The sequence below is a fragment of the Hyperolius riggenbachi genome, chromosome 8 (assembly GCF_040937935.1).
Source record: "Hyperolius riggenbachi isolate aHypRig1 chromosome 8, aHypRig1.pri, whole genome shotgun sequence".
Classification (NCBI taxonomy): Eukaryota; Metazoa; Chordata; class Amphibia; order Anura; family Hyperoliidae; genus Hyperolius; species Hyperolius riggenbachi.
Window position 1 is genome coordinate 203,241,818 of NC_090653.1, and position 14,118 is coordinate 203,255,935.

General features: G+C 44.2%; 1 long non-coding RNA gene across 2 annotated transcripts in view; it reads right to left on the reverse strand.

Moving 5' to 3' along the window:
• LOC137528426 (uncharacterized) overlaps window positions 1-13,838 on the reverse strand; it is a 170,460-nt gene extending 156,622 nt beyond the window's left edge. The window contains exons 1-3 of one of the 2 annotated variants that reach the window (XR_011023388.1): window positions 13,789-13,838; window positions 13,556-13,705; window positions 11,797-11,885 (exon numbers count right to left, since the gene is read on the reverse strand). This is a non-coding gene — a long non-coding RNA (uncharacterized lncRNA). Of the gene's footprint in view, window positions 1-11,796; window positions 11,886-13,555; window positions 13,706-13,788 lie in introns of those variants that run through there. The other variant, XR_011023389.1, reaches the window with a different exon arrangement.
• Window positions 13,839-14,118: the final 280 nt, after the last annotated feature.

Consider the following 14,118-nt stretch of genomic DNA (forward strand, 5'->3'; position numbering starts at 1 on the left):
AGGTAGCCGGGTGGGAGGGTGTTCAGTTAGGTAGTGGGCAGTTAGGTAGCCGGGTGGGAGGGTGGCCAGTTAGGTAGTGGGCAGTTAGGTAGCCGGGTGGGAGGGTGGGCAGTTAGGTAGTGGGCAGTTAGGTAGCTGGGTGGGCAGTGAGGTAGTGGGCAGTTAGGTAGCCGGGTGGGAGGGTGTTCAGTTAGGTAGTGGGCAGTTAGGTAGCCGGGTGGGAGGGTGGGCAGTTAGGTAGCCGGGTGGGAGGGTGGGCAGTTAGGTAGTGGGCAGTTAGGTAGCCGGGTGGGCAGTGAGGTAGTGGGCAGTTAGGTAGCAGGGTGGGAGGGTGGGCTGTTAGGTAGTGGGCAGTTAGGTAGCCGGGTGGGTGGGCAGTTAGGTAGTGGGCTGTTAGGTAGCCGGGTGGGAGGGTGGCCAGTTAGGTAGTGGGTAGTTAGGTAGCCGGGTGGGAGGGTGTTCAGTTAGGTAGTGGGCAGTTAGGTAGCCGGGTGGGAGGGTGGCCAGTTAGGTAGTGGGCAGTTAGGTAGCCGGGTGGGAGGGTGTTCAGTTAGGTAGTGGGCAGTTAGGTAGCCGGGTGGGAGAGTGGGCAGTTAGGTAGCCGGGTGGGAGGGTGGGCAGTTAGGTAGCCGGGTGGGAGGGTGGGCAGTTAGGTAGCCGGGTGGGAGGGTGGGCAGTTAGGTAGTGGGCAGTTAGGTAGCCGGGTGGGCAGTGAGGTAGTGGGCAGTTAGGTAGCCGGGTGGGAGGGGAGGTAGCCGAGTAGTTAGTGGGGTAGGGGCCCGACCCTTATCCCCCCTGCCTCACCTGGGGTCCCCCCTCCTTCCATCAGCAGCGAGAGAGCGGCATATACATGAAGCTCCGGCGGGGTAATCAGCCTCTAGAGGTTCAGCTGCCTCCAGGCTACGGTGTCCCCACTGTATTGCTGCTCGCAATAAACCAGGAAGTGGTGCGAGCAGCAATACAGAGGGAGACAGCGTAGCCCGGAGGCAGCTGAACCTCTAGTGGCTGATTACACCCGCTGGAGCTCTCTGTATATGCCGGCCGCTCTCTCGCCGCTGATTAAAGGAGGGGGGACCCCAGGTGAGGCGGAGGGGGGGCGCCAAGGTGAGGGAGGGGGGCCCCGCCCGACCGGACGGCCAGCGGAAAAAAAAACAAAAAAAACAAAAAAGTCCTCTCAGGCAGCTGCGGGCCCCCTGTGACGTAGCGCTGCCGCGGGGCCCCGTAGCAGCGCTATGGCTGCTATCCCCAATGCTGCGCCACTGACTATATACCAATAAATCACCTTCAGAAATCTCTGATTACCTGGACTCAGTTACACTACCTATCCTTACCATTGATCAGGTAAGGAATTTAGACAGACCCATTACCGTTGCTGAAATAGCTGACCTCCCCTCTTTAAAATCCCCCGGCTCAGACGGCCTACCAGCCGAACTATATAAAGAATACTCCCCTCTACTCGCACCCTTACTTCTTAAACTATTTAACACAGCCAATGAACAAGGGATACTGCCATGTTCTATGTGTGAGGCTATTATTACTATTATACTAAAACCAGGGGAAAAATCCACAGGAATGTGGAGCCTATCGCCCAATTTCTCTGTTGCAAACAGATATCAAAATTTTAGCCAAGATTCTATCTAACAGATTAAACTCAGTTATACCCACCTTGATACACAGAGATCAAACTAGGTTCATTCCCAATAGATCCACGACTTTGAACTTGCAACGTCTCTTCATTAATTTACAAGCTAATCACTCAAATATAGGAACACGAGTCCTTATTTCACTAGATGTTGAAAAAGCATTCGATACCATAGAATGGGATTTTCTACTTGCTGTGCTCTCTAAATTTGGATTTGGCAATGGGTTCTCTTCCTGGGTAAAGCTGCTCTATAATAGACCAACTGCGAGAGTAAAGCTTAATAGCTGGTTATCCTCTCCCTTCACACTCCAACGCGGTATTCGGCAGGGCTGCCCCCTTTCTCCACTTTTATTTGATCTAGCATTGGAACCCTTGGCAGCACTGATACGGAATACTAACACTATACGTGGGTGGGAACTGGGGGGTATGTCTGAAAAAATAAGTCTTTATGCAGATGATATGCTCCTTTATATGGTCGGCCCTGGGAAATCTCTGCAAACAGCTCTCTCCACTATTAAAATTTTGGATTATTCTCTGGCCTGCGTATAAACTGGGCTAAGTCGTATATCTTGCCAGTGGATTACTTTGCTCCCTCGCCTGATCAACTTATAACACCTCTTAAATGGATTAGTGCAATTAGATATCTTGGTATTAATATCTCTCACCTTCTGGATGATTTCATCCCTCTGAACCTCACCCCTCTGCTACATTCCATGATCACCAAACTTCATACGTGGGAAAAATTACCATTGTCCACACTTGGTCGTGCAAACATGTTTAAAATGATCATTCTCCCTAAAATTTAATATATAACATGACATTCACCAGTGTATCTTCCACCCCAAACGTTTTCTAAGCTTAACGCGCATTTAACTCAATTTATTTGATCCCACCAACGGCACAGGTTGTCCCTTTCTGTTTTACAGCACCCTAAGGACTTAGCGGGTATTGCACTGCTTGACTGTTACTCTTACTACCTAGCCGCACAATTATCGCTCCTCTATGCTGGGTTTAGGGAAGATAAGCAGGCACTGCAAACCCTCTGTAACGTTTGCGGGTTTCTATTTCCGTGAAAGATGCGCGCTGACACAGCGGAAATCCTCCACAAGTGTATAATTAGATAGTACCCAGCTTGGATGCAATCCACCAGTAAAGGGCAATTCCCACCGGCAGATGGAGCTGTGGAGTGCAGATGAGCACAGCCTCTGCACGGCCACAGATGCCAGATGGGAATTGTACAGATAAAGGCAAAGTAGGGCACGATAGCCCTCTAAGAGAGAGAGCACAGAGACAGACTAAATGTGTGTTCCCCAATCTAGTCGCCACCCAGCGACGGTGAACACACATCTGCAGAAACAAAGCGGGAACGCAATCGCAGGAGAGAGGCGATTGCCAGAAGTGACACAAGGCTGAACAGAACAGAGCACGAGAGTAGCAAAGGCACAGCAAACAACAATGAGAAGATAAAGAAAATAACAAACGCTAGCTAAACGCGAACACCGCACTCATTCGCAACAGTGAACGCGTTTCAGCACGATCACCGTGCATTGAGCACTCAGTGATAAGCGTGCCACCCTAACTAACCAATGACACACAACACGAAATAGAGAACGCGAACGCTTGCTAGCGGTTACCCCACCGAGCCTACAGCAAGCGTTCGTATCAGACAAGACAGAGAGAAGGAGCAGCCAGCAGCAACCGCAGCTCTGGCCTACACTCCCAGACAGAGTTCAGAAGGAACCACCGCTGCTACCACTAGAGTGAGTGCGATCCAAACAGACAAACAGATGGGGCTACCAGTAGCAACGGCTGCTCTGGTTAGCACCCCTGAGGCAGAATACAGAAGGAGGCACTGCCATTACCACTAGGGCAAGTGCAATCCAGACAGATGGAGCAGGCAGTAGCAACCGCAGCTTTGGCCTACACTCCCAGACAGACAGAACGATTTCCTGTCGACCGCTCAGCAACAGGACAATCGCAGCAGAGAGACAACACAGGCAAAACAGATAATGCAACCTGACTGCACTAGAAGAGCTGCCTAGTGCAGTCCCCAAGAATTACTCTAAGATAAACTTTAACAAACAAACAGGGCTGATACTCTAGGAGAGTTCATCAGTAACAAACCATGAAGATGACCAGCAAGGGGTTCTGGGAGAACATGGTATTTATACTGCCAGCCTTCAAAAGAGGCAGCTAGGCAATCTGCATAACAAATATATGCAAATTCCTCAGCAGCAGAGCAGGTCTGAAACTTACAAAGTAAAGACAGGTCTCTTTTCCAGAGACCTGCAGCCTTCAGACTTAAGGAATGGTCAAACAGCTGTCTGTCTGTGCAGACAGCTGAGCGGATCATTACAGTACCCCCCCCCCCCCTCTAGGGATGGATTCCAGATGTCTCTCCAAACTGACGTTTCCAAAAAAAGCTAACTGAAGACTCATGAAGGTCGGGTCAGCCCGTCAAGGCCCAATTCCAGAGTCCGTCCTCCCGAAACCGACCTCATCGGAAGCAGAAGCCACCAAAACATGCCCATCAGTACTACAAGTCTCAGCGTAACACCCATCAGAACTGTGAATGCCAGAGAAGAACCCATCGACACTCTCCAAGCAATACCCACCACCTTCCAGAGACCGTCCAAAAATACCAAACCTGCCACAATACCCAGAACCCTTTGAAGCTCCGCAGAGATGCCAAGAGGCCAGAACGCTCACCAGGCTCACATGGAGAACTACCAAGAACCCCTATGGAACCTATGATTATTCCGGATTCAGAATTATCAGGACACCCATCAAGATCAGGACTTTCAGGGACCACTTCTGGGCATGCAGGCAGGCAGGCAACATCAGAACATGTCTCCACCGAGGAAGCGTCTGAGCATGCTGGTAACCGAGACACCCTTGGGTTTTCTGGGTCACAGAGCACATCGGGGTACACTAGCACAAGAGAACCCTCAGGACACGTTGGGGAACTGCCAACCTCAGAGTCCGACACGACAAGACCAAAACCAGGACCGGGCAGAAAATCATCACGAGTAAAGGTCACAGGTACTGGTCTTTCAAAAGAAGACTCGGACTCAGACTCAGAAGTTTCTGTGACTGTAATATCTTCTAACCAAAACTCATCATTGACTACACATGAGTGAAGCTCCGCAAAAGCTGCAAAGGTAGTCAGCATAATAGCAATGCCTACTGAAGTGGGCAAAACCTCAGACGGATCTGGGGGGCAGGAGGCATCTCCTAGGAGTTCTGCACCCTTTAGGATGGACTTGGAAACCTCAAAAACATCAAACAAGACCTCAAAGTGTCATTTTCCAAGTTTTCTAAAAAGGATTCTGAACTATCCATGTTACAGGGCCGAACATTAAATACCTTCTGCAGACAGGGCAAATGTCCCATATGCTGAGACTGAATTTCATCATCAAGACAAGGATACACAGGAATATCTAGTGAAACTAGCTCTGATTCTCTGAGTTTAGTTTCACTGCAGGCAGAATCCTCCATAGCAGTCAAACCAGACTGCAATTCTGAAATGGCAGGACAGCAGATGCAATTAGCTGCAATACCTAGAGAAGCTTCAGGGCTCCCTGCAGGAGGTTCATTGTGAGATAATTTTGACTCATCCAGAGTACAGGGTGGAGAATCGTTACTTTCCTCAGTATCAGATTGGCAAAACCAAAGCGCTGTCTCACCCCTAGACTCGGCTAACAATGTCGAATCCGAGGAGACAGAATGCAAAATTTGCGAATCCAAGATTGCTTTAGGTTGCGAAACTGACGCTTGCAAAGCGCAAGCCTCCGCAATCTGTGGAGCAGACTGCAAGGTGTTCAAAAGGTTACTTTTGGGGCTGCATGGTTTAGGAATTTTTCCCATAGCAGGATCATCTGAAAAACAGGCATCAGATCGCACAGATTCAAACTCCAAACAAACAGAAGAAAATCCATCAAAATTCACACAGGTGTCCACAGTCGAGGCACACCCATTCATTTCAGGTCGCACAGTGTCCAAACTCACTTGCTTTACCCCAGAAAGGCAGGAATAATCATGTGACAACTGTGTCTCTTTATTGGAATCAATTGGTTGGTGTGTGTGCAATTCATCCAAAATCGTCTGCCACACACAAATCACCGGATCCATGAAACACTCGTCACACTCATCAGAATCAATCAAAATATACATAGAATAAACACAAGCATTAAGGATCTCTTCGCTTTTTGTGATATAAAAATCGCAAAAGGCCTTCCAATCAAATTCAAATTCCTCCATCAAAGCCTCAACCTCCCACGGAGCCAATAGGGGTTCAAACAACCCTGTATCCAAGAAACACTCATATGGGTTGGGATCAGGAACATGCACAGATTTTTTAACTGGTTTAATATAATGTATGATCGTACCTATAATAGGATCCACATATGCCCTTGCCTTAGGCAATGAAATCTGAAGCAAATCGAATATTCCCTCTACCCTGGGAATTTCGGTTGGGCTGGTCATTCTGTAACGTTTGCGGGTTTCTATTCCCGTGGTCAGCGCACAAGATGCGCGCTGACACAGCGGAAATCCTCCACAAGCGTATAATTAGATAGTACCCAGCTTGGATGCAATGCACCAGTAAAGGGCAATTCCCACCGGCAGATGGAGCTGTGGAGTCCAGACGAGCACAACCTCTGCACGGCCACAGATGCCAGTGGGAATTGTACAGATAAAGGCAAAGTAGGGCACGATAGCCCTCTAAGAGAGAGAGCACAGAGACAGACTTAATGTGTGTTCCCCAATCTAGTCGCCACCCAGCGACGGTGAACACACATCTGCAGAAACAAAGCGGGAACGCAATCGCAGGAGACAGGCGAAATGCCAGAAGTGACACAAGGCTGAACAGAACAGAGCACGAGAGTAGCAAAGGCACAGCAAACAACAATGAGAAGATAAAGAAAATAACAAACGCTAGCTAAACGCGAACACCGCACTCATTTGCAACAGCGAACGCGTTTCAGCACGATCACTGCGCGTTAAGCACCCAGTGATAAGCGTGCCACCCTAACTAACCAATGACACACAACACAAAATAGAAAACGCGAACGCTTGCTAACGGTTACCCCACCGAGCCTACAGCAAGCGTTCGTATCAGACAAGACAGAGAGAAGGAGCAGCCAGCAGCAACTGCAGCTCTAGCCTACACTCCCAGACAGAGTTCAGAAGGAACAACCGCTGCTACCGCTAGAGCGAGTGCGATCCAAACAGACAAACAGATGGGGCTACCAGTAGCAGCCGCTGCTCTGGTTAGAACCCCTGAGGCAGAATACAGAAGGAGGCACTGCCACTACCACTAGGGCAAGTGCAATCCAGACAGATGGAGCAGGCAGTAGCAACCGCAGCTTTGGCCTACACTCCCAGACAGACAGAACGATTTCCTGTCGACCGCTCAGCAACAGGACAATCGCAGCAGAGAGACAACACAGGCAAAACAGATAATGCAACCTGACTGCACTAGAAGAGCTGCCTAGTGCAGTCCCCAAGAATTACTCTAAGATAAACTTTAACAAACAAACAGGGCTGATACTCTAGGAGAGTTCATCAGTAACAAACCATGAAGATGACCAGCAAGGGATTCTGGGAGAACATGGTATTTATACTGCCAGCCTTCAAAAGAGGCAGCTAGGCAATCTGCATAACAAATATATGCAAATTCCTCAGCAGCAGAGCAGGTCTGAAACCTACAAAGTAAAGACAGGTCTCTTTTCCAGAGACCTGCACCCCTCAGACTTAAGGAATGGTCAAACAGCTGTCTGTCTGTGCAGACAGCTGAGCGGATCATTACACCCTCCTATTTGACGAGTTACCTGTTAAACACACAGATCCTGTATATAATGTTCTAAAAGGTAAACAGGGTATAGCTAATTACCACTCTCTACCCCCAACTTTGAAACAAATATTGTCTGTATGGGATAAAGCACATGTAAAACTCCTTCACAAGTATGTTATACGGCATCTTCCCCTCTGGGAAAGCAAATGTTTACAGGAACTATTTAATTCTGGATTGGATTCTGGATTAATAAAAGCATAAAATATCTCCATCAACTGCTGCAAGGACCGATACTTAAATCGTTCTCTCAGCTTTCAGAGGAATATGGACTTCATCATACATCTCTCTATAAATATATGCAAATATCCCATGCCATCTATACACAGTTTAAATATTTTCCGTCAGAACTTAAAGATTCGTGTATTTTAAATATAATTAATGGTCTTACCCCTAAACAACTAATCTCTGCTTTGTATAATGTAATTGTTACTCCTGCAGCTAGTGTACGTGCCAACTCCCATAAAGTTATGTGGGAGATAGATGCGGGACCAATAGAAGAGCAGGTTTGGGAGGAAACCCTTGACAAGGTGCTACTAGTATCCCCCCATGCCCCTGACCGTTTGAGCTATCTATTTATAATACATAGGGCCTTTTTAACACCTGTAAGACTCTCTAAATTTAAACCCAATGTCTCACCTAACTGTTCCAAATGCACTATTGACAGGGGATCCTTTTTACACATGATCTGGACCTGTCCTGATGTTAACCTTAATTGGACCCAAATCATCAAATTTTTAAATGATTATATGGGCTGTCCAATTACCTGTGACCCTAGAATATGTCTCTTATATATCTTTTCCTGACTCTTTCACAGATAAATATACCTGTCAATTAGTAATTGAAGTGCTGCATATAGCTAGAAGACTTCTTACTAGATACTGGATACAGTCTAAAATAACCCACTCGCAGGTAATGGGTGGCTTCTGTTAATGGTGTCCTCCCCTTACGAAAAGCAATCTACGAAAAACGAGGTGCATTGCGCAAATACAACAAAATATGGAAGAACTGGTTAGACTCTCAACATACAAAGCCATAAACCTTGTAACGACCTTATATGTAGCTATCTTTTACTCCCCTTCACTTCTATATATAACTTTGGGGGCTAAAGTAAAATAGAGAATCATGGCGTTATCAGACCCCTACTCTTGAGAGAACGGAAGTGCTCTAGGCTTTACTACTTATTTTTCTGCCCTAGTGCAGTGGGCAATACAATCATATATTTGACTCATAACTCTAGGTTTTATTTATTATTTTCCTTTTTCTTTTGTTCTATATGTTACCTTTAAACAGTGGTTACCTGGTTACCAGAAAGCATTTCAAGTGTTGGATAATATATGCGATAACTGTACTTGCTATTTAACTGTGGCATTATATATGCAATGTTATTGTAATATCTGCTCCTTTCTAGAATAAACTTTGAGTTGTTTTAAAAAAATAAAAAAAAATGATTGGACATACTCATTTTTTTATATGACCAATGTCAGGAGGAATATAGGGTGGCCACAGGTGGAAATGGTATGTGATTGATGCTTGCATAGCTTTGTAATGTATTAGTCAGTATAGCGTACAGACTGGTAACATAATTGAACTGAGTAGGTGTGTATTGAACAGTGACAATAGTGGTAGTGGCCTCAAATCTAATAATAGGAAACATGTATTACAGTATTACTGCGCAAGATAGGTTTATGCCAGTTTTATAACAAAAGTGAAATATCCCTCTAAGCACAGTGGGCAGAACAATGCAATTTTTCTATTGTGCTCCTACTGACATTACTGGTAAAAGTCTGAAATCTTTGGGTAAGTCATATCAAAATATAACCCAGATTGCTGAAAAGTTAGTAAATTATAATTTGTGTTATTGCAATCACATGCCAACTGCAACATAAAGACATGATTTTTAGAAATAAAAAACTTGGATTTATGGTGAAAAAAAAAAGGCAGTACCGTGTATGGTAGTGCTGGGTCCCTGGTTCACATCCAAGCCTGGGTACACCTGCCATGAGTCTATAATTTCTCCCCATTTCTGCACGAGTATCATCCGGGCACTCTGGTTTCCTCCAACATCCCAAAAGCATACAAGCTAATTGGTTTCCCGATAAAATTTTCCCTGGGCTATGATGAACATAATATAACTATAGTAGGGCTAAGATTGAAAGCCCCTCTAAGAGATAGTTAGTGACAATACCATATATTCGTTAATGCATAATAATAATATAAAAATAATAAATAATACAGAGTCACAAATAATAATAATAATAATAATACAGAGTCACAAATTTACTAATCAACTAAAGTATCAGCAAAGCAAATTATGTTCTGACAATTACCTGGGTAAGGGTTGCAACGTAGCACACAGCTGTTAAAAATCCAGCTGAGATATATTGGCTCACTTACCTTTTCTATTGTTCTTAAACATTAGTAAATCAGCCATTCTGTCAACAGCTGTAGAACATTTCCAATCCAATCCTCAGCACTTCAACTAGACTGCTGTACAGCCTACCTGCTCACCGTACACTTTTTTGGCAGTTGGACGGAGCAACTGCCATTCATTAAGTGCTTTTAAAAATAAAGAAAACCCTAAGAACCCCCTATGAGAAGATGGGCTAGTCCAAAATCTGTTAATAATGTCATATTTCTACTACTTACTGTAAGTGACAGCAACATATGAGAAAAGTAATTTATGGCTCATTTAAAGGGACTCTAAATAAAAATGAAATTGGTACTCACCTGGGGCTTTCTGCAGCCCACCATAGGTCGGGAGGTCCCACGGCGTCCATCTGGCTCTTCTCCCAGGGCCTGGCCAGAAATGGCTCCCCGGCGTCACCACGCCGGCCGCCTCACGTCATCACGGCGGCTGGCGTGACAGTACTGCACATGCGCGGTTTAATCGCGCATGCGCAGTACTGTCACACCGGCCGATGTGATGATGCGAGGCGGTGCGTGGTGACGACAGACAGGACTTTTCAGGAAGAAGGAGCCTGACACTCAGGCCCAGTGTCGCCGGGAGCCGCCGGGGAGCCATTTCTGGCCAGGCCCTGGGAGAAGAGTCAGATGGACACCATGGGACCTCCCGACCTATGGTGAGCTGCAGAAAGCCCCAGGTGAGTATCAATTTCATTTTATTTAGAGCTTGGAGTCCCTTTAACTCCGGAAGAAACGTACTTCTTATTTGTATATGTTAACATGTATTTTAAATTTTAAGATTTTCACGACAGACTCGGAGGTCCTTTGACTTCTGATTGATTCCTGTTGCTTTGTATCCTGACCATGCTTAACCTCTGATTGATTACTGTTGCCAACCTTGCCTTGTACCTCGACTACACTGCCTTGCCACCTGGATTGACCTCTGCTTGGATACGGATTTGCATAAACGCTGCCTGGACTGACTTTGGCCTTCCTTGACTACGCTATCTCTGGAAAGTGTCTATTTTGACTCCCTCACTGCCACCAGGAACTCCTGGCACTTCTGCTACTTGGCTCACTTGTCTGGATAGCCTCATCTACTAGGCCTCAGGTGACTATCTTCTATATACATATCTATTGTGCCCAGTATTGCATTGTCAAGCATATTCAGGTTGTCTGGTGGTTAGCTACCTGTCAAACTGTATGCTACATCTACCTGTAGAGTATATTGTAGTATTGTGTTAGGCAGGAGTTTGCGCAGGCGTTACGAGCTGGGCTCTGGATCACTCATATGCGCAGTCAGCCTGACCTGTGGTTATTGACCAGACAAGCCTGACAACACCACACCTTGGATTTCAATGGACTGAAATGAGAAAGACTATTACACCTGACAGGAGCAGGTTAATACTCTCCAGCTGTCTGCACAGTGTTTTTCTGAGGGACAAACAAGATTTCTGTAAACCTCTTTTCATTCTATATTCATATTTGTATTGCCTTGGAGTACTATACCAATGGCTTTTAGTTGTGTGTCTTGTTTTTAAAGTCTTCAGCCTGCTGTCTGTATCACTTGGTCTAATTTTTTATCATCAACATATTAAATGTCTACTAACTCTCTTGGCCACCTCTGTGTTGCACACAGACCTTAAATATTACTGAACCAAAGGATTAAGTGGACAGATATAAATGGCAATGACAAAATAAATAATTAAATAAAGAGTGTGGTTCCACATAGCTCTCACATAGAATTTCCTTTAACTTTTTACTCATATCAAATTTTATGTCATTATTGGATTAATATGAAACACACCACCTACAACCGACTAGTCTTTGACTAGATCCCATCAAAGTAGGCACCTACGTACATCCAATGTAACCTCTTTAATTATGGTGTGTTGGAATTCTATACCTAACCTCTGTTCTATCTTTAAATCTTAATATAGTTCAGATTTTCCATGTGTTCAGCAATCTCTCCACAGTCCATTCACCCTAGATGTTACAAAAACAATGATTAGAAGATAAACTGTTTATGTGACACCTACTGTTTTCCTAGTTCAGGGCTAATTTACTGCATGTGTCTTTTGTGTGCTGCTCATAGTTTCTCCTCAACTATTTTCTGAGATCATATTAACTGAATGAATAAAAGGGTTCTGTGTGTGTGTTTTAGCATCACTTTATTATGTTGACATAGCAATGCACTGCCAGCTATTAATGTTAACTTTGGCATGGAAAATATAGTGGAGGATACATTTTTTTTTTTCATTTTTAGGAATTCATTATTCTTTTAGCTTGTATATAAAAGTGCTTCAGGAGCTTGACCAGCATTGTGTCAGATAACTTCCCTTGAGTAACAAAAAACAGACGTTCCCTGCACTTGTGTAAAGTTCACTGCTCCTTGTGAAAAACAACCCAAATTCGTAGTTGATTAACATCTTCATCACACAGATATCAGTTATAATCATGCGTAATAAAGATAAATGAGAAAAGACAATCATTAATTGAGGCAATCTATGTAAGACATTAAAGTGACACTGTGGTTAGTGTGAGCAATATAATGATAAAGTGAGTATCAGAGGTAATATGATAAAAGTATTCAGAAGTCACCTTCAGTGATACTACTTTCAAAAAAATGGTTGTTCTATAGCGAGAACCAGTAGAATAATATAAAACTGATGGCCTACTGATGTCTGGAAGTTACCCAATTACAGAAGGAATTATTTGGGCTCTCTTATCTACTGGTCCTTCAATGTGATGAGTTGATGTACCAATAGGGGATGCAAATGTTGTGACCATATCTAGTACCATGGACCAGAGGTCCCCCTTCCAGAAGTTGCATCAGCTCTCTTCAATGGAGCTATAGTAGTAATGAAACTACTGGTTTCCTGCTTGCTAGTTGCTACACAATACTTTCTACTGAAACAGTTCTGGCCAGAATGGCAAGAATGACTCTTAAAAAGAAGGACTGATGTTTCTTAGAATATCTATAGACTGGCGTGAGATGCTATATGCCACTATTTTAAATCTCTACTGTTTTAATGTATTGCTCACTATTCCTGTGTCCCACAGTGACAATGAGTTATCTGACCTGAGTAAAGAAATATCTAACTTAGAAATGTTTGATTACATTAAACATTATGGGCTTGATCCAATTCAAGTTTTGTCCTAGGAGATCATTTTTCAGATTTTCTGTAAAATAACTTTTTAGCACTCTGCAATTGAAAAAGTGCCAAAACGAAGGCAAAAAAGTACTGTCAACATTATGCAGAGTATTTTCTTGCTTGTGTTTGGCATTTTATTGATAAGGTGTGCAAACATCACCTAGGAGAAAACTTTGGAGAAAAGTTGAATTGAATCAGGCCCAATGTGTTCTGGTTTATTAGGGATGAACATAAATAAAGTGATATCTTTTCTTGCAATAAATTATTTCATTCTTAACTTAATTATTCTAAGTTTGTTTTAATGCTTCACTGGGGTATGTTTTTCAAGATGGAAAAATCCACAAATATCATTAAATTAAACAAATGCACTCCTGTGTCACTTAGTCCTATGCTTCAGTCCAGCGGCTGCAGTGTTGTTTAGCAACAAAATCTCTGGTGCTGAGATAAACAGAAGTCAGTGATGACAAGTCTGGGTATTGAAGTGAACAGAGTCAAAATTACCTTTACAGCAATGTAATCTTGGCACATGCAGGTTCAGCTGTGTGGGAGGTTGAGCACTGTTCACTTTAGCACTGGGTCTGGTTCACTGAAGCTGTCTACGAAACTTCATTCCAATTATTAGAATGCTTTGTGCAAAATCCAGATCAGGCACTGAAAGTACACGGACGCTGGGTCAACAGGATAGTATAGTACTATTTCTGCCTATTTTGATCACCAGTAATTTGATCCATTACCATATCCAATCCACCATCTTCCTATCAATTTCAGACAGACAGTTATTAACTGAAAGGGTGACTGGGCACTGAGGTATGTTAGTAGTGTTAATGGAGGAGTTAGTGGAGGTAGTATTAATGGAAAAAGAGTGGCAGGGGATCAGTGGCAACATAGGGCTCAATTCTGGTAGCTATGGGAGGTGAAGTAAACAGTAGTCGGGAAAATACCTCATTCATTCTTTTTTTTTTCTTAGTTTAATTCTGGTACATTTTCCCAACTGCCGATGATGTACGCAAAATTACAGACACAGGGGGAAAACATGTGATACCGAGTGCTATTCACTCGGAAAA